The following is a 22,183-nucleotide window of genomic DNA, read 5'->3' as shown; positions in this document are numbered from 1 at the left end:
CGAGCCGACATTATGATCTGCTAAAAGCTCGTGGTGCAAATAGAAAATTTTAATCAGGCGCTTACGAGATGCGAAGGCAGACCAGGGCATTGATACGTGTTTGCAGACAATGTACTGAGCACAATGATGTCCCTGCGAGTGTTAAACTAAGCCATCTGAATGCATTTGCATCGCAGGACTAAAGAAGAAGGCACTAAAAGCAGAATTGCTGGATGGTTCCCACTCGAGGTACTTTGTATGCAATTTTGCAGTTTGTACCTTTGATCACCTTTCTTGAAGCAACACTCATTGAAATAAGCCCAGCTGCAAACATGACTCTCCGAATCACGCTGGAAAGCTGGTACGGTGCAGATCTCATTCACTCAGTCCTCATCAATACACCTCCCATAGACTTGGCATTCCAAATAGTGACTCTATCCCCCCAATTTTAACTGCCTCTATCTGGCAAGGGGTCAGTCAGGTGTCAGACAGTATATACCGCACCCCTCCCCACCCAAACTGCTTCCTTCCTTACTGACCACTCAACAAGGCTCTTCTGAGTAGGTGAGCATAATAATAATAATCTTTATTGCAAGATGTAGGCACAAATTGACACTGCAATGAAGTTACTGTGAAAATCCCCTAGTCGTCACATTCCGGCGCCTATTTGGGTACACAGAGGGAGAATTCAGATCGTCCAATTCACCTAACAGCACGTCTTTCGGGACTTGTGGGAGGAAAACCGGAGCGCCCGGAGGAAACCCCACGCAGACACAGGGAGAACGTGCAGACTCTGCACAGACAGTGACACATGACACCTACAGGGAGGAAGTGGGGGTCCATTCTTAAAAAATTGCATATTCAAGTCTGTAGTCAGCCTAGCAGTGCCGTCTGAGCACCCGGAAAATGCCAGGGCGGCATCTGGGTAGCACTGCCAGGGTGCCCAGTTGGCACAGCCACGATGGTAGTGCCGAGGTTCCCAGTGACATCTTGCCTGTGCTGGGGATCGAGCCTGGGGTGGCTTGCCTTATGAGGTGGGATGCCTGGGTCTCGAGGACCCCCCCCCCCACCTCATTGGTAGGTTGGAACGTTGAGGGGGGGGGGGGGGGGGGGTTAGAAATCAAGGGACTAAGTGCGGCCTCGGAGAGGCCCAGAAATGAAGCAGAATCCCATTTCATAGCGGGGTGTTCTCAGCTTTGCCAGCATTTCGGTGCCATCTCTTTGAAACAGTTACCCAATTAGTTCCACTCACATGCTCTTTCCTCATAGCCTTATAATGTTTTTCCTTCACGTTTATTCCCAATTCCCTTTACTAGTCACTATTGAAATGGTTTGCATCAGCCTTTCAAGGTCGTTAATTCCAGATCATAACACCGGTGTTAAAAGAAAATCTCAACTCCCTTCTGGTTTATTGTCAATTTTCTGCAACCTAAGCCCACTGATTATCGACCCACCTGCCGGAACAAAGAGCATTATTTTTATTCAAAAAAGCCCTCATAATTTGAACACCCCGGCCAAATTTCACTGAATCTATTCCATTCGATATACAACACATAAATTCAGGGCGGCACAGTAGCACAGTGGTTAGCAGTGTTGCCTCACAGCGCCTGGGTCCCAGGTTCGATTCCCGGCTTGGGTCACTGTCTGTGCGGAGTCTGCACGTTTTCCCCGTATCTGCGTGGGTTTCCTCCGGGTGCTCCAGTTTCCTCCCACAAGTCCTGAAAGACATGCTTGTTCGGTGAATTGGACATTCTGAATTCTCTCTCTGTGGACCCGAACAGGCGCCGGAGTGTGGCGACTGGGAGATTTTCACAGTAACTTCATTGCAATGTTAATGTCAGTGCACTTGTGACAATAAAGATTATTATTATTATTATTTCTCCTATCTCCCCACATTAACAGAAAATGCTCGTTCCTCCTATCATTCTGATAAATCCCCTCGGTGCTCTGGGCTCCCTGGCTCAATCAGCATACTTCTGCACTATAATTTCCATACAATTCTATGCAAAGTGCTGAAGAAAGACTTGTATTTAAAAAGCACCTTTGGCAACCTCAGGATGTCCCAAAGCACTTTACAACCAATGGCGTACTTTTGAAGTGCAGTCAATGATGCCGTGTTGAAACATCACAGTATATTTACATGCAGCAAGCTCCCACAGACAGCAATGTGGGGCTTGATTTTACATGCCCCCGGCTGGGTATGTTTTCAGCAGGGATGGCATATATAATAGGGCAGGTGCCTGGGTACACAGACCAGCATTTTCCCCACTCACCCCCGTGCTCACCACCACAGCATGGTAGGTGGACAGGTGCTGAAATTGACATGATGAGGACCAGATAAAATGTTTTTTCGCGGTGTCTTGTGGCGCAGAGGCAACATCCCTAACTCTGGTCCAGAAGCTCTGGATTTGAGTACAGCTCTGGGACTTGATGACCAAACACGTGATTATCAACCTGCAAATTCTTCCAAAGCATCTATGGCAGGCGTTAAGAGCGGGAGAATTTCCTGGTCAACCAGACATGCAGCAGACAAGGTAGTACGTTCCCAAGCATAACCATGGACCAATACATGGAAATTCATGGTTGCCATCCCCTTTTAGAGCATGGTATGTGACGAGAGACAGAGAGAGTGGTGTGGGTTGAGGGATAAATATTGCTCAGGGCACAGGGAGAACCCCCAGCTCTTCTTCAAAATATTGCCAGGGAATCTTTTATATTCATATGAGAGGGCAGGCAGGTTTAGCATCTGGAAAATGGCAGCTGCGAGAGTGAAACGCCCATTTAGTGCAGCACTGAGAAACTAGATTCTGTGCTCAAAGCACTTTGCAACCACTGAAGTACTTTTGAAGTGTCGTTCCGGTACCTGTCAACACTCACTGTGAAGGCTCACTCATGAATAATCGGGGATTGGATCGGACATGGTAGTAGCTGAGTTCATCGAGTCGCACAGCCGACTCTTGAAGGGCGTCAGAAGAGACAAGATTGGCCGGATAAACACACCTGGTCTTGTTAACAAGCTGGAGCCTCTTTCTGAGAGAATCGATGAACGGCTTATGCAAAAGTGTTTAAATTTTGCAGAACAAGTATTTTGCAACCACCATTAGCATTTGCACACTGATCATGACAAACGAGGATGTGCTGAAAAGCTCAAACCTACAGCGACCTGCTCCAGTGATGGAATTGTTCAACAACTGGATGATGGCTTGAAAGAAACAAAATATATTGCTTTGTTGCATTGAATTAGCAGCACGAACAAACAGGCCATTTGATCTACGCCAGTGTCTATGCTTCACCGAAGCCTCCTCCAGCCCGTCTTCGTCTAGTTTTATTACCACATCTTCTATTCCTTTCAAACTTATTTCATGCCTCTGATCCAAACCTATTCATTTTGGGGGACAAAATTATCCCCAAAGCAATTCCTTGGAACTTGCAACAACAACTGCAAATATTGCATTCGGACCAAAGACCAGATATCTTTGGCCCCCTGGTTAACTGACTTATAAAGATCTTCGAACCTACAGACAAAATGATATTTTCCATTACGAGATATCAAAAATAATAAATCTCTGAAATGTTAACATCTGTCAACAGATTAACGACCTGTGGAATAAGCATAATTCATTATGCATTCAGATGCATAAAATCCATCTATTTTAACATCGAGGGGAAAGGTCTGGAAGAAGATAATGGTCCCAAATCTTAATATCCCACCTCACAAACTGAGGGCTGTGGTATTATAATAACTGTAAGAACTGCATGGGTTAATGAAATGTATAACTCAACCACTAGAGGGAGCTAGGTGTTCAAGTATATAAGACATTGATGCTCAGCCCTATGGGAGAGAAGTGAAGGAGAAAGCAAGAGAGCAGACTGAAGGAAAGATAGTGTGAGTGTGAGTGAGAGCAGATCATAGTTAATGTTATGGTGCAGAGATTAGTAGTAGATCAGTGTAGATTTTATGTTTACTGTCAACTGTATATTATTTACAATTATGTGTCGAATCCAAATTAGTAGTGTTAATAAATTTATAGCTTTGTTCCAGTTAAAGCTATTTTGTGATCTTTGTGAACACTACGCCAACCATCCTGAATATAGCCAACACAAAGAACACAAAAAGGGAATAACTGGGGCCACAGATTTAAGGTCAGGGCAGGAGATTTAGAGGCGATGTGAGGAAAAACAATTTTTACCCAGAGGTTGATGGGAGTTTGGAACTCGCTGCCTGAAAGGGTGCTGGAAGCAGAGGCCCTCAACATTTAAGAAGTATTTAGATGCGCATTTGCGATCCCAGGGCTTACAAGGATATGGACCAAGTGTTGGAAAATGGGATTAGAATAGTCAGGTGGTTGTTTCTGACCGGCGCAGATGTGATGGACCAAAAGGCCTTTTCTGTGCTGTATGACCCTGAGCACTGTTGCACTCTTAATTTTGGCTCCACATTACAGGTGTGCCTGTCAAGCAAAATTAAACCCAGACCATAAATCGCAATATCGGATGCTCATGTCTTTGCTTCTGGAGATCTGAACTTTTTTTAAAAATAAATTTAGAGTACCCAATAATTATTTCCAATTACGGGGCAATTTAGCGTGGCCAATCCACCTACCAAGCACATCTTTTGGGTTGTGGGGGCGAAACCCACGCAGACACGGGGAGAATGTGCAAACTCCACACGGACAGTGACCCAGGGCCGGGATTCGAACCCGGGTCCTCAGCGCCGTAGGCAGCAATGCTAACCACTGTGCCACCGTGCTGCCCTGAGATCTGAACTCTTGTCGAAATACCGAAAACCCACTTCATCTGCCCATGTTTTTGCACCGCCGTTACAAATCCAGGTCGGCTGAAGATACTTCATCAAGTTCAGGAACAATAAGTCACGCCATTGAGCAGTTTTGTTGCCTCATTCTTCTTCTTTTCTTCTCATCAATTTTCTTCAACTCCTCTGTCTCTGCCAGCACAGTGTCTACTGACCCAAGTGTCTAACAATGAAATGCTCCTGTGACCAGCAGTGAATCCAACTGTCTTAAGTACTCTGATTCTGTAAACACGCCCATGGCCAAATTAACACTCGGCAAGGTATTGTGCGGTTCATTAGCAGCTTTAATTCATCGTATGTTAAGACAACAACTTGCACTTACAGAGCCCAATTAATGTAAAATGGCCAAAGCATTTTATTGCAGCATTATTAAACAAAATTTGACGCCAAACCACTTAAGGAGTTAACAGCACAGGTGCACAAATGCCTGGACAAAGAGGTAAGTTTTAAGAAGCATCTTAGAAGGAGGAGAGCGGGCTAAAGAGACCTCTGGGCTCAGGGTCAGCTGAAGGCCCAGTCGCCAATGGTGGAGGGGGAGGGGCGGTGGAGATGAATATCAGGGATGCACAAAGAGGATAGAATTGGAGGAGCGCAGAGATCTGGGGACATTTGTTGGGCTGGCGGATATTACAGAGAAAGGTGGCGGAAAAGGACCTGAAAACAAGGAAGGGAATTTAAAATTGTGCTGTTGTGAAGAGTGGGTCACAATCTGGGTCAGAAAATGTAGGACACAAGAACAGGGAAAAGATAGTGATTTGCTGCAATCAGTTCACCTGTGCAGTTTGTTAAAAAATACACATTTCTGCTAACCTTTTTCGATGGACCCTTTATCTTAACGTAAAAGCAAAATCCCTCCTGTCTGGGGAAGAAGATCTTCATCTCCCTGTTCCTTGCTGCCTAGCTTTCTGTAAACTTTCAGCTGCCTTGACAAGCTGTTCAATCACCAGGCAAAATCTTAATAAGCCCCTCTCTCCCGGCCCATAGAGGGGAGAGTATATCAAAGCAAGGATAATAGTGGGAATGGTAGCATTGTGTTTGGAATACCGGAACAGTGATCCTGAGGCTCGGACTGATGTTCCAGCTGATGTGTTATATGAGTTGGTTTAACATTGACTGAAACTGGATGCAGTGAGACTAGAAACAGGCTTCCAACACAGGAGATGATCCAACGCTGTTTTATTGAACCTGCTGATTGCTGTACAAAATCTGCTGTGGGTTGACACTCTATTAATCTAAACTGATAACCTCCTACTGGCTTGACCAGACTAGCTCTCTATCACATGGAGACGGTGCTTACTGCCTTGTGCACTCTAACTATCTCTGTAGCTGTATCCTGTGAGAAGAGGGAGAGTCTAGATGCCTTGTGTGTTTTATAGTGTCTGGTGATTGGTTGTTCTGTGTCGTGTGTGTTCATTGGTTATCCTGTGTCAGTCACTGCCTGTCTGCATCTCATTATATACACGAGTGTATATTAAGACGCCAGCGACATGAATATAAATCCCATCGTGGCAGCTGGGAAATTTAAATTGACTTAATAAACTTGGAATAAGTCATCAGTAATGGTGACCAGGTAACTAGCAGATCATTTTAAAAGCCCATCTGGTTCACTACTATCCTTCAGGGAAGGGAATGTGCCATCCTGAACTAATCTGACTGCACAGCAATATGTTTGACTCTTAACTACACTCTGAAATGGCCTAGCAGTTCCTGATGGACAATGAATGCTGACCTTTTGAGCGATGGCCACTTCCCAGGAATGCAATAAAAAAAAGGGGCACCTTCCAGAATGACCAGATATGGCTAACAAATTGCCCATTGCACAGGTTCTGAGCAGTTCATCGCCTCTTGACTTTCTGCAGATGGCCAAACACGCATTAGGTTTTCACAAGAAGTTATTCCATTTCAGGGAAGCTCCTTCCCAAATCAAATATTATGACAGCTCATCTGGTCCTACTATTCTTGAAAGTACAGAAAAATGTGTCATTTGAAACATGGAAGTCTGGCAATATCTGGTCTGAGAGAAATCTGAGAGGTACAGGGAAAGATCCCATGAAGGGTTAATAGCAGCTGTAAAGAGCAGAATTATAAAATGCAGATTCTTTCTCACAAGCAGGCTTAGCAAACACACAAGTTTCATGTATTAAGCTAAAACAATGGATCATACCTTCATTGAATGTAACTATCTTAGGAAGCATCTGGAAAAGCATGGATGAGAGTTTCAATTGAATTAAGTGACGAATGTTTAAAACAGGCAGGTCTTTCAAGTTATAACTAAGTGGATTTTTAGCATACAGTTAAAAGCAAATGTTTCACACCTTCATTGAAATTAACTCTCTTAGTAAACAGCTGGAAGGAATGGATGATGTTCAGTTGAATGTGGTGTCAATTCTAAGTGTGAAATTCTACTAACATCAAGTAAATTAAAGAAAATTGGAGACAACCTGTCTATGAGAAACATAGTTTAAAGTCAAAATCAAAGGGAACGTTATGAGCTGGGGACAATTGGAAAATTAAACTATTCAAACGACAGAAATTAAAAGTAACACCTCTATTGAAACCAAAGCATTTTTTGAACATCACAAAGGACAATGTAATCAGATCTGAGAGGTGAGGTTATGCCCAAAATGAATACTTAGTTGTATTAAAATGTTTAGATCAAAGATACTTTTTAACAATCAAAGTGAAATAAGTTAATTGACAATAAGGTAATAAAAACTTAGTAATTGTTAGAAAGAGAATATAAACCAAGGGAGCAGAACCAGAAGCAGAAGAGAAGGGGAGGAGAACTCAGAGGGAGGAGAGAAGCATATTCAGCTCTCACAGCTCGGTCATGGGAAAGACAAGACAAGCAGCCGAGCTTAAACAGTTATACATCTAAGGAACACTAGAATTTAAACAGGAGTCAGAGTCAGCTGAGAGATAGCCAGCAGAGCTAGCTCTTATAGCTCAGTGCATGGGATCGACACAATACGACAACAGAGCTAACCAGCAAACACATCTCAAGAAGACCAGACTTTAAAGAAGATTGATTGTCAAGGTGGGCCTGAAGGTCCCTTCAACCAACCAGCAGGATCCAGAAGCAAGATCTTTTTACCTTTCTGTAAAGAAAGTGATTGCAGTTTTTAAAAGAAAAAATAATAATAAAATAACGTAACTTAACCTGAAAAAGTGTTTTTTTCCTAAAGTCTACTTTACTTACTGAGTAATGCAGGACCAAGGACATCGATGCTACTAAGTGGTAAGTAGATAAAATCTTTGGTGAAGGTATGGGTTATACCGGGGGATAACTTGAAAATATAGTTTGACCTGAATAGCACCCACCGAAGCCTGCATCGGAGTCAGGGAGTGAGAATCCCTGTTCACCATTTAGAATGTCGGCCCTTTTTGGTATAGAGGGAATTCTAAGAATAGTGGTGAGTTTTAACTTCACTACTTATGGAAAAAAAAAATTTTAAACACCACAGAACCCAGGACAAGGGTACAGCCATTGTGCTTTACACAACTATATATTTTTCACTGTTTTCAAATATTCTACCATCACAACATGTTCTATAAGAGTTCAATAATTCACAACTGGATTCATTAAGTGTTTTTTTTAAAAAAGATCTTGTTGCTATTTGAAGCCAGGCCCATTTATGGCATATTTTCATTAAAAACAAGGCAGATGTTTGTGAGACGATTCCCGAGCAAAACTGTCTGCATGTAGACATAGACATAGAATTCACAGTGTAGAAGGAGGCCACTCGGCCCATTGAGTCCGCACCAGCCCTGGGCAAGAGCACCCCACTCAAGCACACACCCCGGCCCCATACCCGCAACCCAGCAACTCCACCCAACACCTTTGGTCAGTAAGGGCAATTTAGCATGGCCAATCCACCTAACCTACACATCTTTGGACTGTGGGAGGAAACCGGAGGAAACCCACGCAGACACGGGGAGAATGTGCAGACTCGGCACAGACAGTGACCCTCGCTGGGAATCGAACCTGGAATCCTGGAGCTGTGAAGCGACAGTGCTAACCTCTGTGATACTGTGCTGCCCCTCGACAGTAAATACACTTTGTTAAAAGCACCTGAAGATGGGTGAAGCTCCTCTCTGATGGTTTGACAACGATATGAGGCTGCATAAATGCCTGGACCACTATTTTTTTTAAGGTGAAAAAAATCCTCTGGGGTCAACCTGTCAGCGTGGAAGATAAATTAATTCCTCTGTTCTCCTATCCACTAGTTTAAACTTCTTTTGAAAAGATAGAGAATTTTAGCAGGAGCCAATTAATTTGCATTGAGAGCCCGATTAATTTTCTAATCAATTCCCCTTTAAGTCTCCTTGTTAAAATGATAAGCATTTCACAAACATACAGCACCGCAAACAGCTCACTTCACTTTCGAGTAGACAACACCACAGCAGACAGAAGATTAATTAGTTATCAGAGGAATATATTCTCACACAATCTGACTCTATCAATCTTCTAACAAGGTGAGATGGTTCCATGCATTGCTTTTTCGTTCTTAGCGATGATATAGATCAGCTTGTGTACATTTAACAGTCTTTCACGCCGCTCCATTATCAATCTCAGACTGTGAAGTGCCGTCATTATCATTATGTAGGCAAATGTGGCAAAGTTGTTGCATGGGTATCAAAGTTATAATTAGCAGGATCTTGCTGCTGTTGGCTGAGGGATAATAAATGTTGGCCAAGGCACCGCTTGTCTGTACATAGTCACTTTAAAAATTCTTTCACGGAATATAGGCGCCGCTATCAAGGCCAGAATTTGCTGTCCATCACTAAAGGATGCGATTGCACTGGGGAGGGTACTGAGGAGTTTCACCAGGATGCTGCCTGGGCTGGAGCATTTCAGCTATGAAGACAGGCTGGTAGATTGGGGCTGTTTTCCTTAGAGCAGAGGAGACTGAGGAGGGGATCTGATTGAGGTGTATGAAATTATGAGGGACATAGATAGGATAGATAGGAAAAAAAATGTTCCCGTCAATAGCCATGGGCCATAAATTTAAGGTAAGGGGCAGGATATCCAGAGGGGATTTGAGGTCAAACTGTTTTGCCCAGAGAGTGGTGGGAATTTGGAACTCACTGCCTGAAATGGTGGTAGAGGTGGGAACCCTCGCAACAGTTAAGAGCATTTTGATTGGGCATCACGGTGGCGCAGTGGTTAGCATTGCTATCTCACGGCATCGAGGTCCCAGGTTCGATGGGTCACTGTCCGTGTGGAGTTTGCACATTCTCCCCGTGTTTGCGTGGGTTTCACCCCCACAACCCCAAGATGTGTAGGGTTAGGTGAGTTGGCCACGCTAAATTGCCCCTTAATTGGAAAAAATGAATTGGGTACTCTAAATTTATTTTAAAAAAGAAACATTTTGATGAGCAATGAAAATGCCCCATGCTTCAAGACTATGGACCAAGAGCTGGAAACTGGGACTAGAATACAGAGGTGCTAAATGACTGGTGGAGACACAATGGGCTGAAGGGTCCCTTTCTGCGTTGTAAAATTCTATGGGTGAAAATCTCCGGCCGCGTTGGGCTCTCAATTGTGCGCCAAGCGGCCGGAGAATGCCGGGAAAGGCCCCCAGCGAGCCTCCTGACAGGCTCCACGCCTTTCGGGATTCTCCAATGCCCCGCGGGATGTCAGAACCCCGCCCCAAACGGTCGGGGCTGAATGACGTTCGCAGAAATAGGTCGTAAACCTACTTACGACCTACTTGCGCGGGATCCAGCAGCTTCCCGCGATTCTTCGGCCTCCCCAGGGAGGCTGCAGCCGGGTGCCGAGCAGTGTTGGTCCACACACAGCAGTCAGCCTTGCTTCATGCATCTTCCTTCATAGTTGAGTAACTCTAAAGTGCTCTGACCAGAATGTTTATAAACATCAACCACTTCGAAGAGAGTTAAGTGTATTCCAATGACCCCCTTCAGGTTTCAGTGATTTTGAAGTACTAGCTGGAAATTGACAATGCTTAAATCTCTTTGAAGCGGTTGACGTTTGTAAACATTAGAGCACTTCAGAGTTACTCAATCGTGAAGGAAGATGATTGAGGCAAAGTTGACAGCTGTGTGTGTGCTGGAGTGGTCAATCACAGCCCACTGAGGGAAATGAATGAATGGCCACAGCTGCCTGGTTTCTCTTTCCAGAAATTGACTCATTTTTATTTGTTCATGGGAAGTGGGCATCGCAGGCTGTGCCAGCATTTATTACCCATCCTCAATTTCCCTTGAGAGGCCAGGTAAGGACAGCAGATTTTTCTCCCAGAAGAACATTAATGGACCACATGGGTTTTTCCAATAATCGGCAATGGTTTCATGGTCACCTTTGACTTTTTCTATCAATTTCAGAATTTTATTGAATTCAAATCGACCATCTGCACTGGTGGGATTTGAATCTGGATCCCCAGAACATTACTCTGGGTCTCTGGTTAACTAGTCCACTACGCCACCGCCTCCCCTATGTGGTGCTTCCTGTGTCTGAGCCAGCAAATGTATTGCACAGGTGAGAGTTACTACAGTAGTTACTTTCACTGCCTCTGTCTGGACTGTTCTCTACCTTCCAGACAGGAGTCTTTATTCAAGGGGATTCCTGACAGGTTTCTCTTTTCGGGTGGGGGCAGGGTCTCTTTACTTAGGGGGTTTCTTTGAGGGGATCTCATTATGTAGCAGATCTCTAGGGGTCTCTGGGGGTTGGGGCGGTCTAGTGGGGGTGGGGTTAGCAGGTCTTCCATTGTGGGGGTTGGGGGGGGGGGGGGAAGGGGGAGAAGAAGGGTGACCCTCAGATGGACCTGGCCCACTGCGAGATCCACCACGTTGAAACCACGCTGGGAAATACCGGTCGTAAATCCTGCCCACGGGAATCCCGGCCCAGAGGACCGGAGATTCACATGGGCCCAGAGAATATGGTGCCCTGGCGCATGGGCGCAACCTCGATCCCGCCGCCAGCAAGGGGTCAGAGCATCGGAAAGGCCGATCTGGTTTTCTTCACGACGCCCGATTCTCCGCCGCATCAGGAACCCGGCTACCAGAGGCGGGCGACAGAAAAATCCAGCCCACTGTTTCATCCAAAAGGTGGTATCCCCAAAAAGGCAGCACTCTGTCAGTACTGCACCGAAAAGTTAACCCGGGTTCCAACTTCAAACCGTCCATCTCTAACTCAGAGATGAGTGTGCGATTGCTGAGCTGCATTGGCACTTGATACAGCAATGCTCGGAACTCCAGTGAGTCCTCGGAGCACCTTACTTTTACAGATAGGCCCACTATTTAATATAATCTTATAATATCAGAAAAGATAGTCAATGCAAACCAAAACACAGAATAATATGGCAGGCTAAGGTGCTGCTGTTTACCATACTGTGGTGATATATAACCCAAAAATCTACTCCAGCCACTTTGGTCAAAAACATTTCCAAACTGCAGTGCAATGATGCTGCTGCTCACGTTCTTCATTGTTGAGTATGAGAATAGGTCTGAGAATCTGCGATAAGGTTGCGGTCGGCACCGATGGTACATTAAGGGAAACTGATAAAGAAACAAAAACAGACGTGCATTTATATGGCGCCTTCCACAAAATCTGCAAGTCGCAAAGTGTTCCACAGCCAATTATGTCATGCGTGAAGTTTAGTCACTCGCAGCGTAGGAAGCACTGCCCGATATATGGGATGGGGTTCATCCACCACCTTGCTCTGGGCACGGAGCTAGGCGGAATGGGTGAGTCCTGCGATAGCCACCTTTAAATACACGGATTACCAGGAGTCAATGCCTGACAGACCTTGCCAGGGCATCGTTTAGCACCCGTTTCCACAAATGTGCACCAGGCCACCATAAGGCCATAAGACTTAGCGGCAGAATTAGACCATTCTGGATCTCCGGGGAGGCGGGCAGCGGGGTGGGGGAGGGTCGTCTCACAAGCCAATATAGATGGTGGTCGGGCACAGGGTAGGGTGATGCTCTCGCAGTCCCCTTGGCACCATGATACTGCCAGCCTGGCATCGTCACCTAGGCACTCTGGCAGGGGTCAGGCACAGGGGGCCTTATTCATGAGAGGTGGGTTGCCAGAGGCCAAAGAAGGTTGGTGGGGGGGGAGGGGGTGTGTGTGTGTGTGAAGGGAGATGGGTCCACAAAGTTGGATGAGCCTGAAAGACATTGTAGAGATCAGGGGTCCTGGTCATAACGGCGCCCCGAGCTGTTCCTGCCGTGAGTTCGCCAGTGCAGGAAATCTATTCAAGTCTGGCCTCGATGGGAAGAAACTCCCCAAGACCCAAAGAAATAGCAAAGTGCCGGTGAATCGCGGTGTGAATCCTGACGCTGCAGCCACTAAGAAACACACCGTCAAACGCCCAAAACTGGACTGAGTTTCAAGTCAGAATCCCACCTTGGAAGTCTTTATTTTCACAGCATATTGACAGGTTATCTACGATCAAAAAAAACCTGCGTCGATGCACTTTTCCCCTCAATTGCATCCGAACAATTTCAAAGGTGCATTTTTGGCTGCGAGATGGTTTGGGAAGTTCTGGCTGGTACACGTTGCTGTATAAAGATCCTCCGCCAGCAAAGAATTCTACGACCAGCAACGTCCTCAATACTTCGCAGCTCAAAGAGCAATGAACGTCACATGGGGATACAGATTTCTTAGGCGAGGTAAATTGTCAATTACCCGCGACACTGGACGTTCGACTGCAGGTGTATCCAGCCGACCAATTAATTGTTATAGTACAAATTGCTATAAATATTTATCATTGGCAATTTATAGCTATATTAGAGAGTTTATGTGCCACTCAGGAGCATTGCAATTGAAGCCTTTCTTCACATCGCAATTGGGCAATCAATATCTCGAGCTGAAACAACAACGGCTCCGGGAAGACTGGAAAATGAATAGCAATGAATCAATTCAATTTGGGATTTAGTCAGAATCTCACAATGCATCCCGAAATAAGGCACCAATTTGCTTATTCAGGTTGCAATGTATTATGAAATGAAATGAAATGAAAAAAATGAAAATCGCTTATTGTCACGAGTAGGCTTCAATGAAGTTACTGTGAAAAGCCCCTAGTCGCCACATTCCGGCGCCTGTCCGGGGAGGCTGGTACGGGAATCGAACCGTGCTGCTGGCCTGCTTGGTCTGCTTTAAAAGCCAGCGATTTAGCCTGGTGAGTTAAACCAGCCCCATTAGCTTTATATCTGTAATGTACAGAAGGGAGGGGGAAAAAGGTAAACTGCCTCTACCTGGGTTAGCGTGGAAATGTAGAAAAAAAAAATCGGAGCAGAAGGAGGCCATTCAGCCCATTGAGCCTGCTCCGCCACTCATTATGATCGTGGCTGATCATCCAAATCAATAGCCCAATCCCGCCTTTCCCAGCTTCCCGGGGTCATCTTCCCACTAGTCGCTGTTGTGTTACACTGTTTGATTAACATAAGTTGCCACTGACCATAGACAACGTTGAAAGACACTCCAGTCCTTGAAGTAAGTCGAGAGGATTTATTCAGTAACAACAACTAGATAAATGAGTTCGACACTCTGCTGACTCTAGTGATGTGGAGATGCCGGCGTTGGACTGGGGTGAGCACAGTAAGAAGTCTTACAACACCAGGTGATTTGAAACAAACCTGGTGGACTTTAACCTGGTGTTGTAAGACTTCTTACTGATCGAACTCTAGTAACTCAGTGATAATGACTAACTGTACAACTGAGATCGAGGCCACATGTGGTGACCCAGCCTGAGATCTGAACTATTCTGGTGCTAATCAGAGGGCAGCACTGTAGCATTGTGGATAGCACAATTGCTTCACAGTTCCAGGGTCCCACGTTCGATTTCGACTTGGGTCACTGTCTGTGTGGAGTCTGCACATCCTCCCTGTGTGTGCGTGAGTTTCCTCTGGGTCATCCAGTTTCCTCCCACAGTCCAAAGCTGTGCAGGTTGGGTGGATTGGCCATGATAAATTGCCCTTAGTGTCCAAAATTCGATGATTAACCGAGGACAAAAGTTTGGCACAACATCGTGGGCCGAAGGGCCTGTTCTATGCTGTATTTCTCTATCTATCATAATCCTACAGTCCCTGCCAGGAGTGAGAGCAAAGGTCTAGTGTGTGTCTGGTTTTATAATGAGTTGTGTAGAGCCCTCTAGTGGTCGTGCCATAGCTGGGTGTCCTGATTAACCCCTTTGTTTCATGTCAGTCTACGTATCATTACACTCGCGACTAATTGTTCAAAAGGTGCAAACAAAACGAATATCCAGCACGGGAGAGAATATTTGGTGATAAATGTTCAGACTGAAACCACACTGAAACTCAGATGCTCAAGTTGACTGAAGCAAACTGAAGGAGGGAACTAAGTACATTAATTATGCCCTGGAGAGTGGAGTGCAGAGAAGTCCTCCCAGTATAATCACAACATTCAACAGGAACTGTAGACTCTCAGGGGATGCCATGAGCTGAAATAAATCTCTGCTGCTGATGCGTCTACCTTTCCTTAAAATATAAAGATCTATTTCCACTTTCAAACGAAGACTCAGGAGGCTGCAAGACCACCTGCTATTGAGTATGCAGAATGCCTTTCAGCTGTAGAAATAAGAATAGTTTATTCGGCGCTGTGTCAAGAGTTTTACAAAATCAAAATACCACACACGCTGGGAATGTGAAGTGAAAACAAAAGATGCAGCAAGTGCTGAGCAGGTTTGACGGTATCTGTGGGGGAGAGAGAGTGGATGAATGGGTTGAATTTTAGCGGCACTCAAGTTGCCAGGATAGGGAGTCAGTGTAGCAGCAGTGGACTGTTGGGATGGCTCCCGGGTGCAGTCCCACAGCCGGGGTAGATTCCCAGAAGTAGGCTGCGAGGTGGATTGGCTGCCTGCTCCATGGAGATGGGCAGCTTGTTTGTGTCATTGAGGCCCAAATTACAGATCATTATCAGGTGCTGTTGGAATTCTTCCAGTGGCAGGGCAGCCCCCCCTGCCAGGTTGGGAGGCTGCCAGCATCGTGGAAGTTTGCCTCTGTATAACAATAGCAAGAGGCGGCATGCCCTCCAAGAGAGGGAACTTGGAGAACGAAAGGTAGTTCCTGCAGTCGCAAGGATCACCCACGGAGGAGTTTCCCCCATGCCCCATGCCTTTCTTCGGACACCTGGAGAGTACCTAATTCTTCAGGTACCCCGCTATCCCTTCGCTGCCTCAGCATTGCCTGCCTCTCCCTGTGGGACTGCCAGCCCTCCGGACAAACATGTCCAGCGATTGGCCCAGCAGCATTAGGAGCCCGCCCGCCATTTTTAATTACACTGCAGGAGCTCAGGCAGCCAATTACGAGGCCACCCGTGGTAACGTGGTAAAATCCTTCAGTCAGCTTTGGCCAAGAGGGGGCTCAGAACCCACTTTTCAGCCCCACGCTGAGGTCCTAAATCCTGCTGTAAAGTTTAGCCAACATTTTCAATCGGTGAGCTTTCAGTAAAGTGCAATGGGTCTGAAAACGTCAACTGCTTCTCTTGCCCCAAATACTGTACACAATGGGAACGTTGGCCATGGCATCGTACCCAATTGTATGCCCCCCCCCCCCCACGCCACTTGCCAACTACCCTCAAGGGTGGGTCAAATTCATTCCGCATCGAAATTTGCAAGCTAAACCACCAGCTAATTTTAAAATTCGGTAAAATTTAAATATGGAAAAAAGCCACTAGTCGCCACATTCCGGCGCCTGTTCGGGGAGGCTGGTACGGGAATTGAACCGTGCTGCTGGCCTGCCTTGGTCTGCTTTCAAAGCCAGCGATTTAGCCCAGTGTGCTAAACCAGCCCCAGATTATCTCAAGAGGAAATTTAACTGGGCGGAGTCAAAATTAAGAACCCTTCAAGGAAGTAAAACTAAAGAAGCCCCATGCGCATTAATACTTCCCACTTACCTACATGTTTTCACACCATCTTGAGTCTTACTAAGCTTTGCTGTGGGATACAGATATACATGGCTGAAGGATTGTTGTTCAGTACAGTGGTAAGAGCCCTAATCAAGTGAGAGTTACTAGGCTCATAGTGTACAGAAATTATCACTAATAGTTCATGTAAAATGCAAAACCAATCATAATTTCCCTGCCTGCACCATCCCCCCCACCAGACCCCCATCAGAGACGCCTGGCAGAATCACTAGCAGAGTCCCGCATTAGATCTCCCATCCGAGCCCCCCCCCCCCCCCCCCATATCAGAGAGCCCCCACCAGAGTCCTCCCCATTTCACACTAGCATCATTGCAGTGTTAATGTAAGCCTACTTGTGACACTAATAAAGATTATCAGAGACCTCCCCCACTCCCACGAGAGGCCTCCCATCTCAGGAACTCCCCCCCCACATATCGGGGAACCCCCCACCATCCCTGCCTGGAGGATAATGAGCAGTCCAGACAGAAACAGTGAAACATCACTGCTTTCTCACTCACCTGTCCCTTACAACTGCCTCTCAGGCAGGTGTCCAAAAAGCAGCAGCTGTGACTTCATAGAAAGTCAAAACCAATTCACAAGGCTTTAAACCCCCTCAGATCATTTTATTTGCGAGGCTTCACTTAAAAAGGAAACAGCCTTTAGTAGGTTGTAATTAATAGCTTCCAGGCAGCCAGAGTTTTCTTATTTTAATTTCTCTTCCCACTTGAATCGATCTCAAGTACCCTGCTTTGAACCTAACTGCAATTAGGGGCTGGTTTAGCTCACAAGGCTAAATCGCTGGCTTTTAAAAAGCAGACTAAGCAGGCCAGCAGCACGGTTCAATTCCCGTACCAGCCTCCCCGTCAGGCGCCAGAATGTGGTGACTAGGGGCTTTTCACAGTAACTTCATTGAAGCCTACTCGTGACAATAAGCGATTTTCATTTCATTTCATTTCATGTTTACAAACATCCAGGAGTTAAGTGCTTTCACTTACTCTTTTTCTCAACAGAAAGCACTTAACTGCTTTTAATGTGGCCAGGACCTGTCAAGCATAACTAGCTGTGTATAAATATTGTGGTTAGGTTCAGAGCAGGGCACTTGAGATCCATCTTTGATATGGGGGGTCTCTGATATGGGGGGGTCGTGGGTCGTTGGAGGGTTTGTGGGGCGGGAGGATCGCTGTCATTTGTGCACTCTGTGGGGGAGGGGGTGATGCAGCAATTCCTGTCGTGGTTGGGAGGGATGCAGGATGCCCCTAATTGGCAGCAGGGGGAGTGGGGGGGGTCGGATTTGCTTTACGGAGGGGGAGCCTCCGGACCTCGCTATCGAACCACCTGCTGAAAATGGCGGCCCGATATCGGGATTCATTGTGAAATCCTTTGCGAGAGTGAATTGCTTGTGGGCGCCATGAACCACAAGCCCTTCAGCTCCGATGGGAGAACATGATCTCCCAAACAAAGCTTATCTCCTCTTGCATTTCCTCATTTCAACCCAAAATGATTGGTTCCATATTCTAAAGCTGCATCCCTAAGTTTTAGATTTCCGACCAGCAGAAACATGCAGCATCTATTCTATCAAGCCCCTTCAGGACCTTGCATATTTCAATGAGATTGCCTTTCCAGCTTCCAAATTCCAGAAAATAAAGGCCCAATTAACCAAGGCCCTCATCAAAGGGTAAACTCTCATCCCAGAGCTCAATTAAATGAGTCTTCACAGTACTGCCTGTTTATCCTTGCTTCTAAATCCTCCTCAAAACCTATCAGCGTGACCAAGATTTTGCACACTTGAACCCTTGGTTCCTTTCATTGACTCGGGTGAATTTTCAGCATTATTACACTCCTGTGAAGTGCTTCAGGCCAACTTACTATCTTAAAAGCATCATCTAAATGAGTTGTTCTTGAGATCGCACATTAGATGTAAATCTCATTTTCTACCTCAGTTTACAGATTTCCAATGAGTCCGAGACATGTTAAGAGTTTGAAATAAGCATCCCCCAATAATCTCTTTTTAAAAATAGTGACGCTAGTCATCAACGCAACCTTTTGCTGTTTTCTCGTATAATGATTTGCAGCACTAATAGAATTTCCCTGGAGTCAACTCCAAATGATTTGCCGATAATCTTGGTCTGATGATGTTCCAATTATTAACGCTGCAATGCAAAATGTTTAGCTCTCGTTAACAGAAGAATGATCCAAAACTGAAGGAAGCAGATCCATATAACCAAAATAGGATATCTTACAAAACCAACCCATGCCAATGAGTTAATTAAGATGAATTGTGAGGTTCCAGATGATAGTTAGAAATTACCTTTGCCTCACTCGCAATAAACAACGCCATCTGGACCATTTGTTTAGCTCCTGCGGTTAGTGCTATTTACTCATTCTTTATATATCTATATTTAGAATGTCATCTCCTCATGGACTAAAGTGAAATAATGTGCTGCCCGTATACTCTCGTTCAATGGCTGGTATCGTCATTGTGCTTCGAAGAACTTTAAACCAGCAAGCACACGCACACACTTAAGAGAGCATTTGCACAGTGAAGGTAATGCATCCGGTTAACAAAGAAGTGGAGAGAGGAAAACATGAGATTCAGAAAACAAATCTCCGGTTTTCACTGGAAAGTTGGCTGCTAATGTATTCCAACAAAGCAACATTCCCTAGTTAATCCATTTGAGATACCGATTTGCTTCTTAACATCCTCTGTACTGGTAGAGACTTTTTTTTAAACTGATTTTTTCAATTATTCTCATGCCACGGGCAAGTGTTGGCGTTCCCGGCATTTATTGTCCATCCCTAGTTGCCCTCTAAAAGCTGATGATGAGCCTGCTTTGCACATGAGCAAAGGGGTGACAATGTGGCACAGTGGTTAGCACTGCTGCCTCACAGCTCCAGGGACCTGGTTCGATTCCGACCTCGTGTGACTGTCCGTGTGGAGTTTGCACATTCTCCCTTGTTTCCTTGGACTGCTCCAGTTTCCTCCCACAGTTCAAGAATGCAGGTTAGATGGATTGGCCTTGCTAAAATTGCCCCTTAGTTCCCAAACGTTGAGTGGGATAATTGGGTTGAGGGTAGAGGATTGGGCTTTTGTGGGGTGCTCATTTGAAGGGTCGGTGTTGACTTGATGGAGCAATGGCCTCCTTCTGCACTGTAGGGATTCTCGGATTCTCTAAATACTGTTGATGTGGTGAAGTTCCTCTCTCAGTGCGGTTAGGTCTGGAATTTCAGGATTTTGACTCCATGGCAAAGAAAGAATACAGGTATATGTCCGAGTCAAAATAGTAGGTGATCCGGAGAGGATCTTGGAACCATGCACCTCTGCCCTTGGTCTTCTAACAGGTGGAGAGCATGGATTTGGAAAGTGCTGTCCAAGAATCCTCGAGTTGTCACTGGGCACATTTTAGATAATGCTTAGCCATGGTTCACCACAAGTGGAGGGAGTGAATGTTCAAGGCAAACATTTTATTATTAAATAGCTGTCACCTCTAAAATGTACAATTAAAAAGTTAATAGATTTGTATTTCATGTAAGTTAGGGGTGCGATGATGGGAGGCAGAACTGCCTAATTTGAATATTTAATTGAACGTATCTGTCATTGGAGCTGAAATATGTGACCCCGGCAACACCTCCATAGCACAGCCTCAATAACCATACTCAATAGGTTCTTTTGTGTGTGTGGAGAACATGCCAAAGGACAATGGTTTGAAAACAAAATCAAGGAAGACCCAGACCAGAACTCAAGAATCCCATAAGCCCATGGGAGATGCTGCTTGCAACATTTTGCATCAACCTCCGTCCAGGAAGAACATTCAAGACAAGGCGTGCACACTATTTCGGGTTTCAGTTTTTAAAAGATGCGGCTTTCAATTGTTTGGGTATATTCTCCACTTTCAGAACTCAAGGACAAATGGTTAACTGGTATTACCTTCCTATGTGTTAACTTTTGATAGGCATCGAACTCTTTTCACCAGAATCTTGCAGGTCAGAAAATAATACCCTTTACTTTTCTAGTCAGGTCACTGTTCATTGGTGCATGCAATTTTATTGGCCCCGTGAAGCCTTACACCTGTGGTTATTAAGTGTTGAATAACTAAACTATGATTATCCTTATTTGGGAGAGACAGGAAGTGAGCACGGTCTTGTTCGGGTCAATTCAGCTCTAAGATGCCATGATGGTAAACTGATTATTGGAAGCAAATAAATCCTTTGCCACAGGCTCAGCAATATAATAATAATAATAATCGCTTATTGTCACAAGTAGGCTTCCAATGAAGTTACTGTGAAAAGCCCCTAATCGCCACATTCCAGCGCCTGCTCGGGGAGGCCGGTACGGGAATTGAACCCATGCTGCTGGCCTGGTTCTGCATTACAATCCAGCTGTTTAGCCCACTGTGCTAAACCAGCCCCTTTCTGGCCTTTACCATGTGTGGGTCCATGGGATTCCAAAGCTGAACATGCCCATTGCTGTATTCTGTCACTGGACTGGAATTTTTACATTTTGTATTAATGATAAGCTGGTCTGAGTTATATAAGCTATATTTTACTCTTTCTTGAAATTATATAATGTTTTGTCCCCAACAACTTTCGGTGGTAGAGAATTCCACAGATTCACCACTCTCTGGGTGAAGACTTCTCCTCGCCTCAATCCTCAAACTATGACCCCTCGTTTTGAATTCCCCCACCATCGGGAACATTCTTTCTGAATCTACCCTGTCTAAGTTTCTATGAGGTCCCCACGCTTCGAAACTCCGATGAATATAATTCTAACCGAATTAGTCTCTCTCGTCATAGGACAGTCCCACCATCCCAGGAATCAGCCTGGTAAACCTTTGCTGCACTCTCTCCATAGCAAGATGGAGGGCTTGAGGTCTGGACTTTTACTATGTACGTTTGTCATTGTTCCTTTTTGGACCATGTCCATCACCTTCCCCATCACTGGATCAGTTCTTGCCTATCTGTTAATTTGAAATGAAGTCACAGGTAGAGTTATCCGCAGTTGAGAAATATAGAATGCAGACAAAGTGTTCTTCAGGTTTTTCTCTTGGAACGGCAATCTTGACAAAGCATAAGTATTTGCATGCTGTTCCATGTATAATATCAAAAAACATCCCTGTAATCTACTAGCTGCTAAAGAAGGTATACCGCTATACGGCCCAAACATTGTGGTCAAATGTCGATGATCCATCTAAAGAGTAAAATGATGTCCATAAAAGGTAGTAGTGAAACATTCTTAGCCCAAGGGAAATTTGTTTCTGCTTTCATAGATAGTAAGAGTGTGTGAAGCAAATGCTATTGATCGATCCTCTCCTGAAGGGATAATGAGCCGGATAACTGCACCAACCCTTTTTGATTTTGATTTGATTCATTATTCTCACATGCATCAGTATACAGTGAAAAGTGCCGTTTCTTGCATGCTGTACAGACAACGCATACCGTGCAAAGGGAAGAAAGGAGAGACGGAAGAAGGTGGAAGAGAGTATGTCCGGGGGAGCGTGGGGTCCTTAA

The 22,183-nt window shown here is 45.3% G+C and overlaps 1 protein-coding gene across 1 annotated transcript in view; it reads right to left on the bottom strand.

Moving 5' to 3' along the window:
• ccser1 (coiled-coil serine-rich protein 1) overlaps positions 1-22,183 on the bottom strand; it is a 1,211,351-nt gene that overhangs the window by 994,777 nt on the left and 194,391 nt on the right.

The sequence above is a fragment of the Scyliorhinus canicula genome, chromosome 3, assembly GCF_902713615.1.
Source record: "Scyliorhinus canicula chromosome 3, sScyCan1.1, whole genome shotgun sequence".
NCBI lineage: Eukaryota > Metazoa > Chordata > Chondrichthyes > Carcharhiniformes > Scyliorhinidae > Scyliorhinus > Scyliorhinus canicula.
The sequence above is the reverse complement of the archived record's forward strand: the minus strand, read 5'-3'. Positions and strand labels throughout refer to the sequence as shown.